General features: G+C 34.2%; 1 long non-coding RNA gene across 1 annotated transcript; it reads right to left on the bottom strand.

Moving 5' to 3' along the window:
* Window positions 1-577: 577 nt before the first annotated feature.
* Window positions 578-4142, bottom strand: LOC114536074. Its single transcript, XR_003688393.1, has 4 exons — window positions 4045-4142; window positions 2954-3063; window positions 1170-1281; window positions 578-664 (listed from the first exon to the last, which is right to left on the bottom strand). It is a non-coding gene; the product is annotated as an uncharacterized LOC114536074 (long non-coding RNA).
* Between the last annotated feature and the right edge of the window lie 23085 nt (window positions 4143-27227).

Below are 27227 nucleotides of genomic sequence, written 5' to 3' on the forward strand. Positions count from 1 at the left end.
CACAGTTTTGTCTCCCAAGATCGTGGGGCACAGCTCGAAATCTAATTTTCCGATGCGCGATTTAATTTCGCTCGCATGATACGGAAATTCCTCCAAGAGGAACAAATAAACCGTTCTTTTGATGCTGTTCGATTAATTGGGGTAAGAATATATTTAATACATATATAGATTCTGGTCCTATTGTAATATCGCTGCTATTTCGCAGTTTAACAAGATGTGGCCGTGTATGGGCGCGTTTACATGCACGTCGCAGTTTGCACAGGATTGAAGATTTTATATAAGCGCCAATTCCAAAGTGTAAGACAAAGTGAACGTATCATGCGGTTTATTCACATTTTTGAACAATTGAACTTCTATACTTTTTAAAGTACGATGTGCTTCTGAATTTTTCGATCGAACAACATTTCGGTTCGCTATAGGCATCTAAATGAATATGAACTGTATATTGTTTATGTTCAGAAGCTTTATATTCAAGACTGGCACGTGCGCGGCACGCCGGAGTTGACGCCAGAACAGGCGTCTTGTTGTATTTTAAAATAGAAACAAATAAAATCAAACACTGGATTTTTTTTATCTACGTTTTTATTATTAATCAAAGTAAACTGCATGGACATTTCATAACTGCCATTTCCATTTTATTTTCCAGGCGGGTTAATACTTTAGGCTGAAAAGAAAATTAAAGGTTAGCGCTGAAGTATTGTGGGAAGAACTAATTAAGAAAAGTCTTAAAGCTATTGTTCTTAATAAGGAATTTTACAAAATAGTGCCGGTACTAAAAATCGAACTAGGACCACCGACACAGAACTTGCGGATAAGTGTATTGATTTTTACTTTGTTCTTTCTGCATGATATCGTTCTCTTAAGGCCCGTTTACATTTTTGAAAATTTTCTGCGATTTTTATGTGCGATTTTCTTCTTTTGATAGATGGGAACGAGTGAATTAGTTAGTGATGTTCAAATAAGAGCATTTATACATAAGATTACTCGTAACTAATTACTCCTCCACATATGTAAAAAGGAGAAAATTGTACATAATTCGTCGCAAAAATCGCAAGTGCATGTAAACGGACCTTTAGGATAAAATTGTTAGGTTTAATTTTTCTCTAGAAAATTAAGGACGTGATGAAGTGAAAAAATTGTTTAGCATTATTCCATTAAGAAATACTTACCAACAGCAATGTTCGTTGCCAAAACAAATACCCGGACAGTCTTCTGTCCTACCAAAACAATCTATGCCTGAAGGCAGGCACATACCACGAAGATCATGCTGACAAAAGAGTACTGTAAGATTGAAACATACGGAAAGTATGTGAGAGATTTTTATGTATTTGCGGTTGCCGAATGTTAAATACTACTGCTTTCTTACAGGGCTTTCCAGTTGATCTTAGATCATGACATCATAAGGCGTCTTGACAAAACTAAGTTATCATACGCCTGGGGTTATTTGTCCTTATTCTTCAAACTAATATAGTATAGGGCGAGAAATTTAAGTTCTATTCACCGTTGGGAAAAAATAAGCGTGTTTTCGCCTAAATATAATAAAATTAATCGATATTTTCGAGTGTTGAAGTCATATGCAATGAAGGAAATAATAATTCAATTTTGTCGAAGATCTGGCTTCTGATTGGTTGATTTTTACACCGATATCAGCTAATTCCGTTACATTTCAAGTCGCGCACACAAGCAAGGGACATGTCGCAGTGCTCGGAAGCTTTTGTTCAATTGGCTAATGCTTTTCTATGCTTTCTAAAGAACGAAGCTATGCTATTGGTTGAAACAGATGTGTATTGTATAATATTAGTATGAGAATTTTATGTTGTTCATATATGGATAAGCTTTTCTATTATCCTTTTTTGCATGTTGACTGCTCAAGTTACTTACGCTTGATCTTAATTCATTCATCTAGTTAATATCAAGCAAAAGCCTCGTTCTTGTGTCTATCCATGCAATGTACATTCTACAACATTAAAACTCAATCTAAAAGGGAAGGTTAGGACACATTGAGTTCATGCCATGTTACTGTTTCAGAGCACAAAATATTTACATTTTTCATTAAATATTCACATCCAAAAATGTACATAGTTCTGATTGGAAAATAGCTTAATTTCAATCTTCTCATATAGAAGCCACATAGAATATCATAATTAATTTTAGATTAGATTGCAAATTGATTTGCATGTCTTTCATGAATATTATACAATCATGTATGAAAAATTAATGTCTCCTAGCATTTTCCATTTGTGTGTGGTGAAGTTGGATTTTTACTCATGCATGTAAAGAGTATATTGCATGCACGTGTATAGGTACAAGTTGCATTTGTTTATTGTAAATCCTTTGAATTCAAGTTCAAGATTCGAATAAAAAACATGTAGTTTTTGTTAGATTTAACATGGCAAAATAGGTGGTGTATTTTTGAATTGTATAGAAATAACACATCAATCATGCTTGTTTTCAAATCAGCTCAAGCTCGATATTTATAAAGAAAATCATTCGCGATTCAATCAATCACTTCTTTAACCTATAACGCATATATTTCTTGCAAAAAAACCAATCATTTACCGTTTATTTTTAAAATTTAGGCGCAAGAATGGAGATCGATAGAGCTAACTTTAAAATATCAACATGCAGAGCAATTTGCGTGGCGCGTGGAATGGCGTAGCAGGGGGACACCGCCGCGAGTTCCATGAGTGTATATATACCATTAAACTGCGACCGTTAACCGTGTTGTTGTTGAAATTCATGGCGCTGCATGTGAATGGAATTTTCTTCACACTTTATTGATTTAAAATGTATTGTTGTTCTGTTTGTATAATAAATTAAAGGGAAATATATAAGTAAAAAGATCAAAGGGTAAAGAGGAAATATATGACCTATATTACTAAAGTTTTTACAACAGGCTTCTTACGAAGACCCTGACTAAATAGCGTTACATCCTAATACCGTTAAATTATACCTTCTGCGGAATCACTTTTACGGCCATCAACCGCAGAATATGCGACAAAAAAAAGCAGGAACAGGCAAACATTCATACGGAAATCCATTTGGGTAGAGAATATAAATTATCTGAAATGAATAACACATAGATGAAAAGAATCAATATAATTAATGGAAACTCGGGATAGGAAACATTTATGCGATTAAGGTGGGTTAATTTAACTTAATATAGAATTGCCTGATTTTGTATAAAAAATTAAGATGACCTTCGTAATAGGTAGGATAAGGTTTACGTTCGATGCAGGAATTGTTGTAGTTCTTTGCAATAATTTCAAATTGAAATATTGATCAGACGAGCATTTCGCATTGGTTTTTCCAGTATAATAATATATATGTTCAAAAAAAAAATAGTGTGCTTTGTATATATATACATATATATATATATATTTATATATATATATATATATATATATATATATATATAATAATATATATATATATATATATATATATATATATATATATATATATATATATATTCATATATAATAATTTACCAGCCTGAACTTTGTTCTTTAAATTCAAGAAGTGAACTGTTATGGAAATGCAGGCATAGAAACAAATTTCTCTTAAGCAATATAATTACTTGATATAATCTGTATATATTTATATGTAATTTAACACTAGAGCTTTCCGTTTACGTCAAACATGTATATAGTATATATAACCTTGGCAACAACATAGCGCGACATTTAAATTCACCTGATGAGTGTGGCAAGCGTTAATTGCATGTTATACGAAACAAGTTTGTAGTGAATAATATCTTATGAAGTAAACCAAGTTTATTTTATTTTATCTTTATATATAAATATATATATATATATATATATATATATATATATATATATATAAATATATATATTATATATAATATATATATATATATATAAATATATATATATATATATATATATATATATATATATATATATATATATATATATATATATATATATATATATACACTGTATATCAGAGAGCCAAGTAGCTAAGAAACTGGAAAATATTCAAATGAATATCCTAACAATTCAAATGCAAGATGAAGCTTACCTCAGTTTGTAGTCTGAAACAGTAAAGATTTGAAAACTTCGCAGAGAAACTTCAGTTCGTCAATGACTGGGGTTGTGTTGACCCGAGTATACATGCTATTCGTGTGTCCAAAATGTCAAAATATTGCGGTTTAAGACTTCTGAAAAGGATATATCTTTCTCAGATGAACGCGTAGATGTCTGATATGTGTGTCTAGACTGTCGATTAACAATATCGATCCGTAACGTTCTTTCCGATAGCCATATTAACAAACTTGCCTCATGCAAACAAATGATAACTAGGTGAACAATGTCATTGAGCTCTATTGTGTGAATTGCATTGGAACTACAGGGTGTCTCAAAAAAATGAAAACTATTGAAATCACTCATTGTTAAAATTTGAATGCCGTGTTCACAAATTTCAGCCAGTGGGGATTTAATGCAACTGACAAAATGCTAAATGCTTTGTGTTGCTAGAGAAAGGGGACATGTCGAAGGTCATGGTCCTTGAGATGCACATTTAAGTATTGTTATCCATATTTGTAAATTGTAAATTTTGTTAATAAATATCATTTTTGCGTACAAGCAAATTTTACTGCATCATATGCATGCATAAAAATGCGTATGGCAAACATTTATACACCTGTGGGTCCCAACAGAGTGCTTAGGCATTCAAACTCTAACAATTGCATTGTTGTGGGTGATTTCAATAGTTTTCGTTTTTTTTTGAGACATCCTGTATAGAATGCATAAACTAGACTTTATACTGTTATCCTATATACTTAACCAATACTCCTATTTTCGCGATACGCTGGATTAATCTCTTCTCAAATGAATTGCCTTTACAGTCTGTTAATTAGATGCATGAATATATGAATATTTCCCTCCCGCAATTATCGATGGCTACGCCACTGAGTATTATAAGAATTTTTCTTAATATGAAGTATATCGAGTTATCATCTTCTTACATGAACGCTATAAACAAATGTAAATATATTCTTGTATGTTTGCATGGTGACATAAAATAAGTAAATTAGCCTAGCAGTAATAATTAAAATACTAACAAGGTGTACCTACACAAGCTTATTAACTTTATTTAAATGTATATATGATTGGAAATTTTCACTGCAGAAGAATATGCAGACGGAATACTTACAAAATTTTAGGGGTAGCAAGATTGACATCAAAATTATAAATCAGTGAAATTATGTATACAAATGACTTCTTCTGATGAACTTCGTGTTTGTATGAGGATCAATATAATGCTGGACGTGTAAATGCGTTTAAGTGTTTATGAGCGGGCTCACACAGCATTTCTCCGTGAATACAAGCTAGGCTATAAAAAATAAGCATACATCTGAAATTTTCACTGAACGAGAATATGTAGACGGCCGGAAAACATATTTGAAAGTAGGAATTTAATCTATATATAAATCAATGGTGATGCATCGAAATTTTTAGGACGAATTTCGTGTCTGTTTGAGAATGCGATCCGTGTGGGACGTTTTCGTATTTCGATTTTGCAACATTTTTCCATATAACGCAAGACCTGCATGTGGTTTAGATACGTATGGACGTTTTATACATTAGCATGATAACTTAATTAAGTTCCGGTAATTCAACTTTTCGTTTAACACAAACACGTCTAATGCACATACATATATATTGTAATTGTATAGCGCTTTTCTTCAATTTTTTCATATATATAAATTCAAACTTCGATAGGTATAAAATTTTTGAAAAGTTAAATTAGTCACGATTACGGGCATGCTCGCGCAGTTTTGTGCGTACAAAATCTGATACATGGGTTTAAATAAGGATATCGGAGAGGGCGTTATACTTATCGACTTATTTTTTATAATTTACAGCTGAGATACTCCGACATTTAAGACAAAAACATAAATATACTTGCAGTCAAAAACTTTATTTTATAAATGGAAGTTCGAATGTATATGTATGAAAAAAAATATTATGCAATAAAAATTATAATGTATCATGCATTGTACCTCTAAGATGTGTTTGTGTTAAACGACAGATTAAATTAACAAGGCAACGGTTATTAATTGTCGGAAATGCGTGCTAATGTGTATGGAACGTCCACACGTATCTAAAACACTGGTCTAGTGTTATATGAAAACATTTATGCCGACAACTTTATTACAACTCGAAAATGCCCCACACGGATCGTATTCTCAAACAGACCCGAAATTCATTGTCGAATACATTTCAAACAATAGATAATGAGATAAAAAGAAAGCCTAATGACGTTTATCACCTAATTATCGCCTAATTGTGATGCATGAATTGCATTCTTCGCGACCGATATGCGACTTATAAACTTACATTAACGTAGTGTAAATTTTGCAAATTACGAACCTATCCACTCCCAAAAAAGCATGAGATGACAAGCATGAACTTAGCAGGAACGATAATTCGTGGTGGGAGGGAGGGCATATTCTTGATCTTTTTAAATCGATTGGTTTTACAGTCTGTTAAAATGAATATATGCATGAATATGGCCCCCCAAATGATCAATGCTAGCTACGCCACTGCACTATAAGAGATAAGTAACGTGGGTTTAATGCGTTATAATTAGCGATGGTAGCAGGGAAATGACGAATAATAACGATAAATATATTAAAAGCGTCTTCATGCATCATCGTCACCTTAACCGTAATTTTTTTCCGCTCGCTCCGAGGAATAATTTAACATCATACCAACAACCATTTCACAATTGGGCAACCAGGCCGAGTTGCCGTCATTATTTTAGCGTAAACTATAGCATTACCGAGAACTTGGGAACGCAGTACGTAAATAAACAGAAGTATTGATATTAAATACTATAATAACTTATATTCCGAAAGGACACGCCACGTCACGCTATTACATGCATCATGCATGCGACATTTTTAAAAAGTGTCAAGTTTCAAAGTTCACCTGTTGACAATTCCATGGTTTTAAAAATCAGCAAACTATTTAACATAGAAAATAAAGAAGAAATATTACAGTATATAATCACACCGTTATTTAACAAAAGATGAAACATAATAATATTACTAAGAAAAGTTCGTTAATATGGCGATCGGAAAAACGTTAATAACCAATATTGTTAATTTACAACCAAGACACATATATCCGACACACAAATATTCAACTGCGTTATTTTTGACATAATAGACCCACGAATAGCATTTATCCTCGCGGGCAATGGAACTCTAAGTCATTGACGAACTGAAGTTTCTGCATGTGTGAAGTTTTAAAATCTTTACTGTTGTCAGACTACAAACTGGGGTAAGCTCCATCTTGTATTTCAATAGTTGGGATATTTATTCGAATAGTTTCCAGTTCTTAGCTACTTGGTGATCTGATATTATATATATTTAGTCAACACTTAGTTTAGTCGTTTCCCGTTGAGAATTAATCACACAAATTTTTATTTAAACATGTACTGCAAATTCCGATTCGGAATGCGTGTCTGATCAATAGCTTTTTATTTGAAAGCATTAAAGATATCAAATATTCCATGTAACTATTCCACTATTTCTATTTGAAATCATTGCAAAGAACAACAACAATTCTTGCATCCAACGTATATCCACACAGAAATGATAATGTGTGAGCACGCTCATAAACACTTGAGCGCATCTGCACGTCTTTATATTTATCCTATTCTCAGAGACTCAGACACATGCACACAAAGTTCGTCATAAGAAATCATTTTTATTTATGCATAACTGCACGGATTTATAATTTGCCGATTTTTAAATAAGTATTGAATTCCGTCTACATATTCTCCTGCAGTGAGCAGCATCCTAACCATATATTAAAATTTGTTGAGAGCTTATAAGTGAAAGTAAATGAGAACTTAATATTCTTCTAAACATTTCCCATGCTAATCAGTAAAATCTAGTTTATTAGTAAAATCGGTCACATTTTGGTCAGTTCAAATAAAATATATATTCAGATGATAATGATTAATAAAGCTTAATGTGGTTAATCACCTAATTATCATTTCTTTGAATTGCATTCGCTGCGACCAAAATGCAACTTATGCGAGACAGAAGTTATTAGTATTAAATTTTCATATGCATATATTCCTGAAAGGTGACGCGATTATGACAACATGCGACATTTCTAGAACTGTCAAGTTTCAACTTTCAACTCTTGACGATCCATGTTTTTGAATATCAGTAAACTATTTAGGAAAGAAAATAAAGAAGAAATACAAACTGTCTATTACCAGGATTTTACTAAATACTTTTAAATCTATGATCGGCATGTTTTATTATGACATGCAGACTCGCAGGATCTGATATTACTCAGGCAAGTTTGTTAATATGGCCATCGGAAAAAACGTTACTGATCGATATTGTCAATTGACAGCCGAGACACTCGTATCCGACAGAGTGATGTAAATATTCATATGAAAATAGATAGTTCCCAGTTTCTTAGTTACTTAATGATTTTCCCGTTTAGAGTAAATCACACAATTTTTTTATTTCAAAACTTATAAAAAACGGCCGGGAAATGCTTGTCAGGAATCAGTTGCACTCCAGGCAATCCAGAAAACGAACTTTTTGAAATACTTTCTAATTTAGTGCAAGACCAACAAAGTGCGGAGGCATCTTGCTCTTGAAACTTTGGATTTCAATTGACCGTTGTTCAACTATAGACATGCCGGACTTCGATTGTTTGATCAGACTGCATTAAGAAGAAACATTAACGCTAACTTGATTAATTACGAAGTATATCTGTTCATGTTCTGGCCATGATTGTCTATGGTTGTACGAATGCTAGATAGCGCTAACCACAGATTTTTTCGGTCATACCAAACAGCGGGAAATTTTAGAGTGATCGAAATAATGACTATCCGGTAGACAGCGCTATCCAGCTTTCGTACAATCGACCCCGGATCAATAGCTTTTTATTTGAAAGCAGATTTCAACTATTCGATGTACTGTAAATATTCCACTTTATCAATTTGAAATTATTGCAAAGAACTGCAGCAGTTCCTGCGTTTAACTTAAACCATATCCTACCTATTTCGCAGGTTATAATTTATACGCTTTTTGGTACAAATGCTGACAACAATTTAAAGATGATGTAAAGTCCGTTCCGCGCATATATTCTGCGTAGCAACACATTCCATTAAGCATTAGTGGGAGAGCAACTTTTGGAATGTCGATATTAGCGCGTAGTATTACAAACGGGCAGTTGGGAAGCACAATTATTTTATTTTATGTCGCAAGGCGAAAAGGCTCGAATTGCGAGTGACCGAAGAGAAGGCTGCTAGAAAAGAGAAATATTATGCTGAAAGAAGTGCTTCAAGAATTTATTTGTTGAATGAGGACACCAGATGGCGACGCTATTTGTCGTTGCTACAGACGCTACTTTCTCGCTTGTCCTACAATTACAAATATATAACGTTTTAAACAACAGATTATTTACAAGCTTCGCTTCATATCTTCTTCAAAATATAATATGAAATAAGCATATTCATCATAGCCGGTCGAAGAAAATAGGAAAATTAAAACGATACATACGTCATGTAAAGATTATAATGACAAACGTAAACAAACATTGTTATGCGCAGAATATATGCGCAGAACGGACTTTACATCATCTTTAGCAAATTGACAGCGAGGAGGAGTTGCCCGGATTGTTTTAGTATTAAGTATATCATTTATTGTGAACTGGAAAACACAGTACAAAAAAAACAGAGGTATTAATATTAAATTTTCATAACATATATTCCGGAAAGGACGCGTCAGGTCACGCGATTACAATATGCGACATTTCTTGAACTGTCAAGTTTCAACTTTCAACTCTTGACAATCCATGTTTTTGAATATCAGTAAACTATTTAGGAAAGAAAATAAAGAAGAAATACTTTCTGTCTATTACTAGTTTTATACTAAATACTTTTAAATCTATGATCGGCATGTTTTATTATGACATGCAGACTCACAGGATCTGATATTACTCAGGCAAGTTTGTTAATATGGCGATCGGAAAAAACGTTACTTATCCATATTGTTAATTGACAGCCGAGACACTCGTATCCGACAGAGTGATGTAAATATTCATATGAAAATAGACAGTTCCCAGGTTCTTAGCTACTTAGTGATTTTCCCGTTTAGAGTAAATCACACAATTTTTTTATTTCAAAACTTATAAAAAACGGCCGGGAAATGCTTGTAAGGAATCAGTTTCACTATAGGCAATCCTAACAAGAACTTTTTGAAATGCTTTCTAATTTAGTGCAAGAGCAACCAAGTGCGGTGGCATATTGCCCTTGAAACATTCGATTTCAATTGACCAACTATAGACATGCCGGACTTCGATTGTTTGACAGACTGCAAGAAGAAAAATTGACGCTAACCTGATTAGTTACGAAGTTATCCACGTCTTCTGGGTTGTGTATGGTTGTACGAATGCTAGATAGCGCTAACCACAGATTTTTTCGGTCATACCAAACTGCGGGAAATTTTAGAGTGATCGAAATAATGACTATCAGGTGGACAGCGCTATCCAGCTTTCGTACCATCGACCCTGGATCAATACCTTTTTATTTAAAAGTAGATTTCAACTATTCGATGTACTGTAAATATTCCACTATTTCAATTTGAAATTATTGCAAAGAACTGCTGCAATTCCTGCATTAAACTTAAACCATATCCTATCTATTTCGCAGGTTATAATTTATACTCTTTTTAGTACAAATTTAAAGCAACACGTTTTATTAATCTCATAAATGTTTCAAACCGTAAGTTTCCATGAAAATGCCTTTCCATTCATCGTAAACGCACTGACTGCTCACCTAACAAAAGGGGAATCTTGACCGTCAATATTTACTCCCAATTATCGCGCTATATACAGGGTGTCTCAAAAAAAACGCAACACTTAATATTCTAAAATTCATATTGTTCATAAGCTCAATAGATTTTATGCCCCTGGGATTTTAAAATGACTTCTAATCGTACAGTTCAACTGCTAATAGTCAAATCAGCTAAACTAATAATGGTGTAGCTAACAACCGAACAACGAGTTTTTATTGTCAACCTTATAAAATAAGTTGTAAGTAAAATTTTACTCGTTAAATACTTTCAATTCAGCTCGTTGGTTTACGCACCTGACTTTGTTTACCGACGATTGTGCCGCTAGAATATGATTACAAGCTTTCTCGCATTCCAGGGGCCAAACGTCTTTTGTGTTGTAGAACAAAGAGGATATTCATGAATATTAAGTGGTTGCGTTTTTTTTTGATACACCCTGTACAGGGTGTCCCAAAACCCCCTGAACTATATTGAAGTCCATTGTTAAAATTTGAATGACCTGTTCGCGAATTTTTGCCCGTGAGGATTAACGTAACTTATAAAAAGCTAAATAGGCCTACATTTACCAGAGTGATTTAGGACATGTCCAAGGTCATACACGGCGCAAACAAAAGTCTCACGGTTATCCATATTTGTAAGCGAAAAAAAGCGTATTGGTCAGTAATAAAAGTCATTTGTGGGTATACAAACAAATTTTACTCCCATGCATAAAAGTGCCTACGTCAAACGTTTATTTATATTTTACACTGGGTCCCAACAGGGTGCTTAGGCATTCAAACTCTAGCTATTAATTTGTTATGGGCGATCTAAGGGCCTGTTTACATGGAGCCGAGTTACCCGGCTAACCGAGTTACTCGGCAGCACCGAGTTCTCGCCTGTTCTATATATTGTATGAATATCTCGGTTGACTGTTTATATGGCGCATCCGAGTAACTCGGCGTGCCGAGTTCTCGGCAAACTGTGCCAGGTTCTCGGCAAGGCGAGTTACTCGGTTATACCATGTAAACACTTTGCAACGGGAAACTCGGCTAGGCGAGTAGAATGTTCGCCAAACTCGCATGCGTGTTACGTTTCATTTACCACCATTGTAAAAAAACTTTTTGAAATTTTGCGCCCTACATAGGAAGTACGTCATGTAATTACAATGTACCGTAACAAATACCGAGTTACCTGGTTCCATATAAACACAGTACCGTTTTGTCCCGGCAAGGCGAGTAACTCGGTTAGCCGGGTAACTCGGCTCCATGTAAACAGGCCCTAATATTGCCTGAACAAGCCGAGCAAATACAGCTCCCTCATCAATCAATTTCTGTCACGATTCAGCCGATGCCTGAATTTCAACCCGAAGCTCATGCTTGTCGGTGCAAGCAAAGCAACAAGATGGGACAAATGGCTCTCAAACTTTGAAATGTATATTCTGCACTTTGGGAATCACAGACCCAAAGCGGAAACGAGCACTACTTCTGTCTAGAGTGCGAGAAATTTTTATATGATACTGCCAAACAACGGCAAAAAAGTATTAAGTCTATCGTTGTCGGCAAACTGTGCAACAACCAAATGAGACTTTGGATGCGTTCAATAAGCGACTACGCTGACGAACTGAGGCATGCGAATTCAATAACATAGAATTTGAATTTTGAAATTGAACAAAGATTATTATCGGCGGGACACCTTCTATAAACTCTGAAAGCGAGCGAGGGATCTGACTACACGGGAGTTGTTTGAGAGCGCCCGCAGTAACTTCGTAACGTGGATATATTTGAATACCATTGAGTACTTGATATAAAATGGTATTATGAACTAAGGGTTGATTAGGGTCATTTGGGTTATTTAAAGCTAACCCTGTGCTTAATCTAGAGTTAAATTTTAAACCCCGGTTGATTTGCGTTGCACGATGCCCGGTTAGCGTTAACCCTGGATTAAAATTAATAAAAAAATTAACCCTGCCAGCTAGGTGGTCTAAGTTTTACGTCATCGTAAAGGAAGCAGAAACGAATAGAATTGCTGCAGAAAAGGGGCGAAAATCCAGCAACAAACATGTCCGAACTGTGGACGTAATTACTCCCACGAAGGTCGTTGCCCAGGAACTGGAAAGTCATGCAACAAATGTGGAAAAACCAACTATTTTGCAAAGGTATGTGGAAGTAGTACAAAGAAACCTATAAGTAAGCTAAGAAAACCCAAACACGGATCGATAAAACCCGTTCAACAGGGAAAATATCATCACTCAGAATCAGATTCGGATGAGTCATGCAGTAAAAACGAGGTGAAGAATATAGAAATCCAAACAATGCCAATTTTAAAGTAACAGTGAATGGAGTCATCGTTTAAAACCATGGTAGATACTGGGCTAGTATAAATGTAATTGACGAACAGACATTTTCAAAATTTCCCGAAGTGAAACTTAAAAGCACAAAAACTAAAGCTTCTGCATATAATCTGTCAGAACCAGTCGACTCCCTGCATGGACACGTTCGAAGCCGTTGTCGAAACACGCAAGCGCATGGCGGTGGCAATTTTCTATGTGGTGAAAAGACAGAACTCTGACAACCTGCTGTCACCGTCAACTACCCAGAACGTGGGATTAATCACGTTATATGTAAACAAGGTTTCTACGAAAGATGCTGCCCTCGACACTATGTATACTTGCCAACACAAGTCGGTAATAAATGGGCTCGGAAAATTGAAAGGGACTACACTAAAGCTAGATATCGACAAAACTAAAACACCAAAAGCCTTGCCACAACGAAGAATCCCGTATCACATCAGAGAAAAGGTAAAGACAGCCCTCAAAGAATTTGAGAAAGAAGACGTGATATAGAGCGGGCACCGGATGACGAGGCGACGCTTTTGGTACAACCAATTGGGCAGTTCCTAAAAAGGACGGCAATGTGAGAAAATATTTATGTACGCGTCTTCCAAACGAAGCGATACAGCGCATAACGATACGCACACGTCACCCTATTCCAACCGTCAATGATATTAGCGTTGAACTAAATGGGGCTACATATTTTACAAAGTTGGATCTCTCGAAAGCATATCATCAGCTTGTTCTCGATGAACAAAGTAGATAATATATTACCTCTTTCAGCACTTATGCAGGGTTGTTCAGATATAAACGTGTGAACTGAAGATATATATATATATATATATATATATATATATATACATATATATATATATATATATATATATATATATATATATATATATATATATATACACCCATTTGCAAAAACGTTGGCCGCAGATAGATAGATAGATAGATACTCGAAGTCTAATTAGAATTGCATATGATTAGATTTGCATGGGATATCTATAATATTACACAACATATGCAATTCTAATTAGATCTCGAGTATCTATCTATATATCTATCTGCGGCCAACGTTTTTGCAAATGGGTGTATATATATATATATATATATATATATATATATATATATATACACCCATTTGCAAAAACGTTGGCCGCAGATAGATACATAGATAGATACTTGAAGTCTAATTAGAATTGCATATGATTACATTTGCATGGAATTTCTATAATATTACACAACATATGCAATTCTAATTAGATCTCGAGTATCTATCTATATATCTATCTGCGACCAACGTTTTTGCAAATGGGTATATGTATGTATGTATATATATATAATATATATATATATATAATATATATATATATATATACATATATATATATATATATATATATACAGTCGTTATCATTAAGGTTAAATTGAATATATACCGGGTGTCCCAGAAAAAAGCACTCCGGTAGTCCGGTTTGATTCATAATAGCTTCTAAACTAGCTAAGCTATTAAACTGAAATAACTTTTACTAGATAGAAGGAAGACTAACTTAGATTTTGATATATTACAGTTGTATTTTACTTGAAAATTTACGTTCAAAATTGGTAGTATATTTCTGGATGTGCCTAAATTATGCAAAAAACGCCGTATCAAATATTATTTATGCTTTTCTCAACTGAAACATGCACTATTAGCAGTAAACAAATGACACTTGACAAATTGCTTATTATGAAACGAAGTATTATTATTTAATTGGGAAAATAATACAGCCTTTTTGCAATTACACATATAAGAGTATCAGCGCTATTGTTTTCGTTACGTTTTGTTCGAAAAATGCATGTTGGATGTCCCTGGGGAGTTGCATGTTGTGCCTTATGGAATTATGGTTTGAATGTGTTTTATTTTGAGTTTATCCTGAATATGCCAAGATTAAGTAAAGATCAAAGAGCATGGGTGTGTTTATTTACTGCTAATAGTGCATGTTTCAGTTGAGAAAAGCTTGATTAATATTTCATACGGCGTTTTTTGCATAATTTAGACACATCCAGAAATATGCAACCAATTTTGAACATTGATATCTCGGTAAATTTTGAAATAAAATACAACTGTAATATATAAAAAACTAAGTTAATTTTCTCTCTATCTAGTGAAAGTTATTTCAGTTTAATAGCTTAGCTAGTTTAGAAGCTATTATAAATCAAACCGGAGTATATTCAATTTTTTTCATACATATACATTCAAACTTCCATTTATAAAACAAGGTTTTTGACTACAAGTATATAATACTTTTCATGTTGGATATCGAAGTGTATCGGTTCTAAATTATAAAAATAAGTCGCGAAGTACAACGCCCTCTCCATGCCATGTCCTTATTTAAACCAATACGATTTTGTACGCACAAAACTGCAATGTAATCTGCACGAATGGCCATAATCGTGTCCAATTTAGAAGTATAATATAAACCTGGATGATATTATCAATTCCTTGGAATGAAAGAAACCATATTAATATAAGTGATTGAATGCGATACGAATTAGAAGTACTAATTGGGCACATTCCGATATAATAGAAATTTTCCTTCTCCAAACTATGCACGACCAGCTCAAAAATTTCTGTTGATATAAAATAAAATGCTTTTTGTCCCAATGGAAGTGCGAATACTAGCCTCTTGCTAAGTATAAAGACCGGACTATCATTAGCTATTGAAAAGAGTGCTTTGTTTCTATGACGATTGTGTTTGCCGTAAGCCCACAATTGAAGGAACCTGTTATGGGATGACATCTTATATATATGTATAACTTATAAGATGGCACAAAACGGCCTTATTATAGAATCAAGATAATTCGCGATATGTATCTTAATACACAGATATATGAGATAAACAATACAATGTTCCAACGAACTGTATCATACCGATACTGCGTTAATACCGCGCTCACCATGGCTCAGCAACGAGCATATAGGTGTAAGAAGAACTACAAATGGTGATGTGAAAGCATTTATTAATTTTTATAATAAGAAAGAAGAGTAGTACTAATACACCGATAGCAAACTAGAGTAGACCATAAAGCAATCTACATTCCCCTTGTTATTCCCCCGTATCTTAATTTCTTCATTCTTGCTTTCTTTCGTTCTCATCCTGTAACAATATGAGAAGAATGCGCATTAATTTAAGTCACACAATAGTATTATATAATTATGCTATGCTGCGCTGTGTTGCCCACAGAATAATGAGAAGCTCTTAACTCGTAATTTTGAAAGTGTCACTGCAAATGCAGGCAGATGTGACTATACGTGATATAACCGAATTTAACGAGCTAACAAACTTAGATCGGAGGACTGACCTTTAGGCTCGCTCCTTAGTCTGGCAGTATTAGCTAGGTAATAAACCTGTATACTTCGGGAAATATATACTGTCCAGAAATAACCTAATCGGATCGCGGTTGAACCGAGGTCAGACTGAGATCAAACCGCGGTGAGACGGAGGTCGAACCTCGGTCGAAAATCAGTCTAACAGACATTCTTAAGATGTTTTCGATTTGATTATCGTGTTGTCGTTCTCAGCTGTTCATAACATTCCCGGCGTTCGGAAGCAATGGCATCGCGATCGTGTTTTTTCAAGTCATCCTGGCTGGGGGTCTGTGCCTCGCCCTTTTCCGGTTAAAACGGTCCTACAAGTGTTCCATAAGTTTTAGATCTGGAATTTGAGATGGAAAGCCATGAGAACGAGATACCCAGAACGAGTTTGCTTCTAAAAGATTTCTGGCACATGGAATATGTGCACGTGCTTAGGGTGATTATCATGTAGTTAAACGCGAGATCATCTTTGTACCAGATGAAATGCATGTCCTTGAAGAATTGGATGATACTTTTCTTTAATTATAGGATCCTATTATATCTTTCAATATTGCCAAACTCAGCATGAATTTAGCAACTAAAAGTTTGCTTGAGTAGGATTTAGTTTTTTCGAACGTCTCGAAGGTTAGTTGCATACCACCTTTTGAAATTCTCACTTTTTCTGCGATCTTACGAGGAAAGAATCCTTCAATACTTAATGCAACTATTCGTCCTTGTGCGCCATCACTTCGCCCTTTTCCCACCCATCCTGGGCAGTGTAAAGGAATAAAAACTTTATTTTGTTATAATTTAGATCATTAGGACCAAAACAGTGTGCAATTAATATGGTTTACAGTACTGAAACACTAGCACGCATGTCTTAACTCGAATACGCTGTCAGAATGTAATACTGGAATTCTACAACGACTGGACTCAAACTTTTGCCCCAACAATATGTATATATATATATATATATATATATTGTTTATTTAAGCATTAAAGCACTCTGTGAGTGCATTATCGGGTTTTACAGTATTGAACTTCGAGTTCCTTGTTTTTGAACGAGTGCATGTAAAACCCAATAATGCACAAACAAAGAGTGCTTTAATGCTTTTAATATTCATTTTGAGTAAACTCGTAAAGACTTTATATCATTTTAAAACTTAAATAAACAGCACATGCTTACCTTTAAATACTAAAACACCCTAACCGGTTGCCCGTTTAGTATTTTTCTGTGTGGATTAATCTATAATTACATTAATTTCTTCTTAACTAAGTTCGGCAAATTTTTTGTTTATTGCCGCCATTTTGATCGTGCAATAAATCCTATAACGGCACTGCCGTGGCGTTGTTGCTATATAAAATTCACTCACGTGGTACAAATCGACCAATCAGAACGTAAGTTTACAAAAAATGAATATTAAATTTTAATAAAAACAATAAGAAATAGCGGGCAATGCTATTTAAATGATCTTCAACTGTTGAGTTTTGCCAATCTCTTTTCTCTTAATAATATTTTTTATTATATAGACAAACCTTTAACTAGCCACACGTAAAAAAACATTCAGCAAGACTTTCAAAGTTGTTGTCGTTTCCGAGACAACCGCCATATATAAATGTCTCGCAATCGTGTGAATTGGGATCGTAGTAATATCGTGGGAAGTTACCTCCGCAGGGACCAGGGTCAGCTTCAAGATAGCAAATATCTAGAAAGAAGAAAAATAGTATAGTTAACAACTTAACATAGCTAGAAGTGCAGGCCGGTAACGGCTCAATTTTCAGTTCATTACTTATAGTTCAGTGTCTCTCAAGTCGAGAAATACAATATGGCGGTTGTTTTTATTTTGTCAACCAATTACACAATATTAAGCTTACAAGCCTTAGCCCTGTGATTAGGTGTGGTAGCTTTGGAAATATTTGCTTCGTTTAATTGAAATTTGCGAGGGGTTGTTGTCTTTCTCAGTAATAATTCACGTGTTCCTCAGTTAAATTTTTGAGTATTGCTATATGTTAATTGTTCCGTTTATGCATGTACATCTTATTAGCAACATTACTAGTAATACTGTATGTTACATTTTCCATTAAAGATATATAGAGCTAAAACGAAATGTGCCTGTCTGCCTGTATTCTAAAAACTACATTCTTGATGTTTTATAGCTCTTTTAAAACAATTTGTTGGCATTAATCCTATATAATATAGAGAATTCGATCCCGCCTGAAGTTATTTATCCCCAAAGACTTACATACCTGCATGGTTGTGACGCAACAAGCGAATTTGACAGCAAATAAACTGTGGTTAGCGCCAAAACAAAAACGAGACCTGAGAATACAAAATTCATAATTATCATTAACAAAGCAAAAATTTTCTGACGTCAACGTGTTATATCGATTGTAATCAGAACATAACACACGATCATGAAGATTACGGCGCAGCTTGCAAGTCTAAACAGGCTAAACCTAAATTTCAATATTACAGCGATGTGAGGAAAAATCATGTGCCAATAAAATCCGAATAAATACCTGCTTTCATGGTTTGTTTTACTTTAATTCAACAGTAGCAGCACAGCAGTTAATTTTACCTGTAAGCAGTTCGTAGAGACTTTACCACAACGAATAAAACATGAGACGAAACGAGAAAAAAACACCAAAAACAACACATGTATATTTATATACATTTATATATTTATATACACCTTGATATACATAGCTACATTTAATTGAGCGAGAATAATTTCAAATTGAAATAATGGAATAGTTAGCTATACATTGAATAGTTAAAATCCTTAAGACTTTTCAAATAAAAAGCTATTGATCAGACAAGCATTCAGTCGCGTCGGTTTTCCAGTAAGATTATACATGTTTAAATATTAAAAAATAGTGTGATTTACTCTCAACGGGAAAATTTATATATCAGATCACCAAGTAACTAAGAGACTGGAAACTATTCGAATAAATATCCTAACTATTTCAACACAAGATGAAGCTTACCTCAGTTTGTAGTCTGAAACAGTAAAGATTTGAAAACTTCGCAGAGAAACTTCAGTTCGTCAATGACTGGGGTTGTGTTGACCCGAGTATATATGCTAATCGTGGGTCTAAAAATGTCCAAATTAATACAGTTTAACACTTCTGAAAAGGATATATCTATTATTCGGACGAATATTTAGATGACTCTGTCGGATATATGTGTCTCGGCTGTAAATTAACAATATCGATCAGTAACGTTTTTCCGATAGCCATATTAACGAACTTGCCTGAGTAATATTAGAATCCTGTGAACTTGCCATAATAAAAACATGCCTATAGATTGAAAGGGAATTAATATAAACCTAGTAATAGATAGGCTGTATTTTTCTTTCTTTTCCTTCTTAAAAGTTTGCAGATATTCAATGAAAGTTGAAACTTGTCACTTCTAAAAATGTCGCATATTGTATAATCGCGTGACCCGGCGCGCGTTATTAAAATTTAATACTTCTGTTTATTTTTGTTCTGTGTTCCTTAGTTCGCAATAAATGCTATAGTTTATACAATTAGGCCAACTCAGCCTCGTGGTCTAATTGTTAAACGGTTGTTAGCATTATCGGAATGAGCGGGAAAAAATACATTTAACTGATGATTAATTTATAATTATCATCGTCATTCGTCGTGGCCATATGCCACCATCGCTTATTATAGACCCATTGTACTTACATCATAAAATTATTTCTATTAGTTGTCATCTAGAAGATGCTTCCTTGTCTCAGAAAAAAGATCTTTTCGGAGCGGTATAGGTTTGAGATTTGCAAAATTTACACTACGTTAATAAAGTTTATAAATTACATTTTGGTCGCGGAGAATGCAAGTCATGCAAACAAATGATAGTTATGTGGTTATTTTGGACAGTACTATAATACTGCAAAACTTTCGGTCCTTTAGCGTATAGCCTGGGCCTCCATCAGTGCAATACATCATCAGTGCGATTGTATTGCACTGATGAAGGCCCGGGTTAACGGACAGAAAGCTTTGCAGTATTAAGTACTAACATGCATGGTGTACCTACAAGCCACTGAATTTACTTAAATTTAAATATGATTGCAAATGTTCACTGCAGAAGATTATGCAGACGCGGATACTTATTTTTCAAAAGGTAGCAAGATTGATATCAAAATTATAAATCAGTGCAGTTATGTCACAGACGTGCATAAATTATGTAGATACGGTGCATGCTCATGCACTTTATCATTTCTCCGTTTCTAACATTTTTTTTCCGGGTAATACAAGACCTGTGGCTTAGATACGTGTTATACATATAACATTGTATGCCGTTTTCTTCAATTTTTTTTATACATATAATTATACATTCAAACTTCGACAGGTATAACGCCCTCTCATGGCAATGTCCTTATTTAACCATGCATAAGATTTTGTGCGCACAAAACTGCATGATGCATGTAATCTGCACGCATGCATGCCCATAATCCTGCCTAATTTTGTAGTATCATATAAACCTGCACATGCAGGATAAATGAAACCATATTTGTGATTGCATGCGATACGAATTAGAAGCACTAAGGTACATTACGATTATAGAAATTTTCCTTCTCCAAACTATATGCATGCACGACTAGCTTTTCAAATATTTCTATTCATGCCAAATAAAAACTTTTTTGTTCCAATGGAAGTGCGGATACTAGCCTCTTGCGGAGTATAATGACCTGACTATTGTTATAGCTATTGAAAAGAACTCTTTGTTTGCCTACGACGATTGTGTTCGTCTAAGGGTATAGCGAGGGAAAAAAAATTAGTTGTATAGGGATGACCGGGCATACAGAATGTGCATAGAAAGTGCATGCAAGAACTGTATTTTTTCTCGCCGAATACATGCATGAAATAATATTTACCGAAAATTAACTGCACAATTTTTTAGTTTGGTAAAACAATTACCGTTTGTAAATTAAGCAATTGATTATACATATTCTATATATAATTATGCAATACTGCAATAATATCAAACTGATTTTTTAATTTAATGATTCCACATAAGGAATGGTAATCAGGGCTGGTAATCCCTATTTTTCATCATGTGGTATGTAGCCATATATCAGAGGAAAAGGACTTACATAAGATATTTAATCCTAAGAAAGCAAAGATGAGTCATGGCTCAAAAAAAAGCTAGGGCAAAAGGCGAATATAGCTGGAGAAAAATACTTGAGAAAGTTCAGTTCCGTATTCTATAAAATACAGAAGTACACATGCAAAATTCATTCTTCTTACCTTAACGCCCAGACAGTTATAGACTTATAGTGCTAGCGCTGATTCCATCTCCAAACGCCGACTTGACTATATATATATGTTTCAATATCATGCAGTGTATATAGGGTGTACAGATGCACAGGTCTTTGTAGGTGCACGAGTCATAAACATTTCCGACAAAGACTTTTCAATGTATACGAATTGAGCAGCATGGAGATAGATTAATATTCATAGAAAATATATTTTGTACAAATGTTAATTCTTCATCAAAAGGCATCGGTAATTAATAGCTGCGATATACTATATAGCTAAGGGTGAGAAATTGCATAAAAATAACGAATAAACATGAACAACCATAAGTTTTGTTTCACCCGAAACGTTGTTATGAAATAACGGTGTAATTATATACTGTAGTATTTCTTCTTATATATTTGCTGATTTCCAAAACCATGGATTGTCAACAGTTGAAAGTTGAAACTTGATACTTCGGAAAATGTCGCATGTTGTAATCGCGTGATGTGCATGACGCCGCCTTTCCGGAATATAAGTAATTATTAGCATTTAATATTATTACTTCTGTTTATTTTGTAATGTGTTGCCAAGTTCTCAATAAATGCTATAGTTTATACTAAAATAATTAGGCCAACTCGGCCTGCATGGTTGTCAAATTGTTAAATGGTTGTTAGCATGCTGTTATATTATTCCTCGGAGATCGAGATGCATTTATATTTATCATCGCAATTCATCTGGGTATATTGTATGTATTAAATATCTTATGTAATTACTTTTCCTCTGATATAGGAACTCCTCCTTTATTATCACCCGTGTCACCTTTGTGTTTCGGCATATATTTTTGATATAATGCAAAACAGTGGCTGAGATAGCTACGTGTGGACGTCTCGTGCATTATAGCCTACATTTCCGACATGATCATATATAGTTAATTCAATCAGTTGTTTAACGCAAACACATCTAGGAGTACAAGGCAAACAGATAATATTGTATATATTTGATTAAATATATGATTATAGTGGTGTTCTTTAATTTTTTCACGTTTTACATGTACATTGAAGCTCCATTTATAAAAATTAATAAAGTTCTTGACTATAATATCATTTATGTTTTTGCGTTGGATGTCAGATATCTCGGCTCTAAATTATAAAAATAAGTTGATAAGTATAACGCCCTCTCCAATTATTATAACTTTATTGGGAAACATTAAAATAACAATAAAGGCGTTACCAAAAAGAAAAGTGCGAACGGGACAAGATAATTAAGCCCATGCGAGGCACGGGCGCCCCCCTTATAAACATTACAATTACATTTACATTATATATACATTATATTATATAACTATTGTTGAGGTAAAGCTTGATTTGCGCAATAACCACAGAATCATTCAAATACATAATTTGTGACAGATATTAGAAAAATTGTTCAGAAAAGAAAAATTACTTCGTTTGATCAAAACATGCATGCGACCTATAGGCATACACAAAACGAACTTTACTTCAATCAAATTCTAATTTCTGTGACATGAGCACTCACGAACAAGAGACCAGGTACATGGCATGCCTGAGTTAAAAGCAGAGTTATGTAACAATAAATAAGTCTGACGAAGAAAGTTCTTAAAACTAGATAAAGTCAAGAAGCTATTATTAGGTGAAGCAGTTCTACACACTGAGTTCCATAAATACTGTTCGATTAAAGTAAGAGTTCTTGAATGTATAGCTGTTCTGCATAACGGCACATGAAGTAATAGACTAGGATTTAACGTTAGTCGAGAACGACCTTGACTTATAAAACTAACATAATTACTTAGCTATGTCTAAGTCTACATAACCGTATAGTGCCTTATAAAAGAAGACCAAGTTTCGAATTTCTCTGCCATAACACAACGGCAGCATCTCCATGCAAAGTATGAAGCTCTCCTTGCAAGATGTTTGACCTACTTTTGATCTTAGGATCCATCTTGTTGCGCATCGTTGTATTCGTTTGATCTTGACCTTGAGGGAAACATTGGATGCATGGAGACCAGATGTCAGTGCCATAGCGTAACTGCGACTTTACAAGCGATAGATATAATGAACACCGGATTTTGGTTTCCGTCAGTAAAGGACAAGCTCGTTTTGGGAGACCACTGAGCATCTTGTTAGCTTTAGCTGTTATCATTTGAATATGAGTGTTCCACAAGAGCTCGTCCGTCACGATGACACCGAGATCTTTCTCTTTTCGGACACGAGGCAACCGTTGCCAGAAATTGCGGACATGGAATATGCAGATTGCCGTAGCAAATTTGCATATCTGTTCAAATATTATTCGTTTGCAGAACTAAAAATTACATTGCGCATTCTTAAATTTCGCAAAATTAAGGAAAACCATTGCATCTTTGCAATTTGCCCTGGTTGTTTCTTGTAATTCGTGTCATATTAAAGATCCTGAGTTAATATTTTGCTGGTAAAGGTTTATGTCGGCTCTGCATTTTTATTTTATTTGTACGCTATTACGGTTTTCGTTTTATATGGTATTCAACGTGATAAATGACCAAAACTTTGTTTTGAAAATGCAGGACGAATACTGATAAAACATTTTGAAATACTGTCTCAAAATATTAAGATTAACTTTCTCTGCAACGAGCAATTAAGGCAAATTATAATCGACCACCTAAAGCTGTATTTATAGCGTTTAGTACTGTGCACATTACAGTTTACTATAAGCTCACGAAGCTTTATTTTGACACCATATGCAAATTTAGGCGGAAGTAGAATGTTAATTATGTCCGAATTTTCTGGCCATGGAGGATGCATGGACCCAAATGATAGTTGTAAGTCACATTGAGGATTTTTCTTTCCAGACACGGTCAAAACGTTCCATTTCGATGCGTTGAACTTGATGTTATATTATCGCAGCTCAATGTCAGTCGTAGAGTTAATATTTCAATGTACTATTTAAACGCACAAAAAGTGCGTGATATAAACTGGGAGCATGCCCGTAATCGTCACTAGTTTAGCAGTATAATATAAACTTGCACGATTATAGCAATTCCTTGGAATAAATGAAACCATATCTGTGATTGAATGCGATACGAATTAGAAGTACTAAGGTTCGATTATGTAGTAAGGTTACGATTATAGAAATTTTTATAATTACTTTCGTTCTCCAAACTACAGGCGACTAGCTTTTCAAAAATTTCTGTTGATACAAAAAGTGCTTTTTGTTCCAATGAAAGTGCGGATACTAGCCTCTTGCGGAGTATAAAGACCTGACTATTATTAGCTATTGAAAAGAGCGCTTTGTTTGTCCATGACGATTGTGTTTGCCAAAGAATAGCGAGCGGAAAAAATTGAGTTGTATAAGGGTAACAGGCAGTGATGAACTCTAAAAAAACTGGACGGATACCTTCTCATTGTTTTTGTAAAGCCATATTCGCAGGACTTTACTTAATAAATTAATTTTGTTACCAATCTTTACACTTTATTATACGAATATGGATAGCAATATTTAAATTACAAACTAGCTCAAACACCATAAACTTCGACATGTTCCTCTTATCTGGCAAATTTTGAATTTTTCCATTTAGTATTTTATAAGACGCCTTATATAGTTTGGAGAACGAAAGTAATTTCACTAGCTAATAATAGTCCGATCATTATATTTAGCAATAGGCACTATACTAAATTAGTCACGATTACGGGCAAGCTCGCAGTTAGCATCATGCAGTTTTGTGCGTACAAAATCTTATACATGGGTTTAAATAAGGATATATATTGGAGAGGGCGTTATATACTTATCGACTTATTTTCATAATTTACAGCGGAGATACTCCGACATTCAACACAAAAACATAAATATACTTGCAGTTATAAATGTTATATAAGTTATATAAATGGAAGTTTGAAGAAAACCACTATAGTATGACTATACAATATTATGTATATGCATTGCACCTCTAAGACGTTTTTGTGTTAAACGACAGATTGAATTAACAATACAACGGTTATTCAGGGTCGGAAATGCGTGCTAATGTGTATGAAACGTCCACACGTATCTAAACCACTCGAAGAAGCCCCACAAGGATCGCATTCTCAAGCAGACACGAAATTCATTGTCGACAACGAGATAAAAATAAAGCTTAATGCGGCAGATATGCGACTTATAAACTAGAGATTAACGTAGTGTAAATTTTGCAAATTATACGAACCTTTCCGCTCCCAAAAAAACATGCATGAGAAGACATCTAGTACAGTGGCGTAGCTATAGAACGATAATTTTATTTTTGAGGGGGGGAATATTCTAGATCTTTTTAACTTGATTGACTTTACAGTCTGAACTAATAGAGATATAACGTCAGTTCAATGCGCTATAATAAGCGATAGGAGCACGGAACTGAGTGATAACGACTACTAGTATAGGCTGTAAGCACGAAAAAAATTGAGAGTCCATTGCAGAGGGTATACTAAATACTTTTAAATTCACTGACAGGTTACTGATATTACTGAGGCAAGTTCGTTGATATGACTATCGGAAAAAAGTTAATAATCAATATTGTTAATTTACAACCAACACACATATATCCGACAGGGAAATATAAATATTCAACTGCGTTATTTTTGACATTTATAGACAAATGCACGAATGGCATTTATACTCGCGGGTAAACAGAGCTCTAAGTCATTGACGAACTGAAGTTTCTCCGTGAAGTTTTAAAATTTTTACTGTTGTCAGACTACAAACTGAGGTAAGCTCCATCTTGTATTTCAATAGTTAGGATATTTATTCGAATAGTTTCCAGTTTCTTAGTTACTTGGTGATCTGATATATATATATATATATATATATATATTAATATATATATATATATATATATATATAACTATATAGTCCCCTAGCTTCTTCGTTCGCGTTGAGAGTTACTCACACAAATTTATTTGAACATGCATGATATGTATTGCAAAATGCGATTCGGAATGCATGTCTGATCAATAGCTTTTTATTTGAAACTATTGAAGATATCAATTCCATGTAACTATTCCACTATTTCTATTTGAAATTATTGCAAAGAACAACAACAATTCTTGAATCCAACGTAAAGTCGTAAACCCTATTCTACCCATTTCGAAGGTTTCGAATAAATGTTTCCAATTAAACCAATTTATTGATCCTTTTCATCTATGTGTTATTAATTTCTAGATATATTCTCCACCCAAATGGATTTCCGTGTGAATGTTGGCCTGTTGCTGATTATTTTTGTGGCATTTTCTGCGGTTAATGGCCGTAAATCAACGTCAAGTGATTCTGCAGAAGGTAATTTAACGGTATTATGATGTGACGATATTTAGTCGGGGCCTTCGTAATAAGCCTGTTTCTCGAAAATTTATCGAAAATTTTTCTGATGAAAGTTGTGATGAAGGTTACTTGCATGATCAAGATTTTAAAAATGACTTTTGAACCACCGTTTGTGAACTTAAAAGGTACCTGAAAGCCCT

The sequence above is a fragment of the Dendronephthya gigantea genome, unplaced genomic scaffold, assembly GCF_004324835.1.
Source record: "Dendronephthya gigantea isolate DGI-Jeju-01 unplaced genomic scaffold, DenGig_1.0 000130F, whole genome shotgun sequence".
Classification (NCBI taxonomy): domain Eukaryota; kingdom Metazoa; phylum Cnidaria; class Anthozoa; order Malacalcyonacea; family Nephtheidae; genus Dendronephthya; species Dendronephthya gigantea.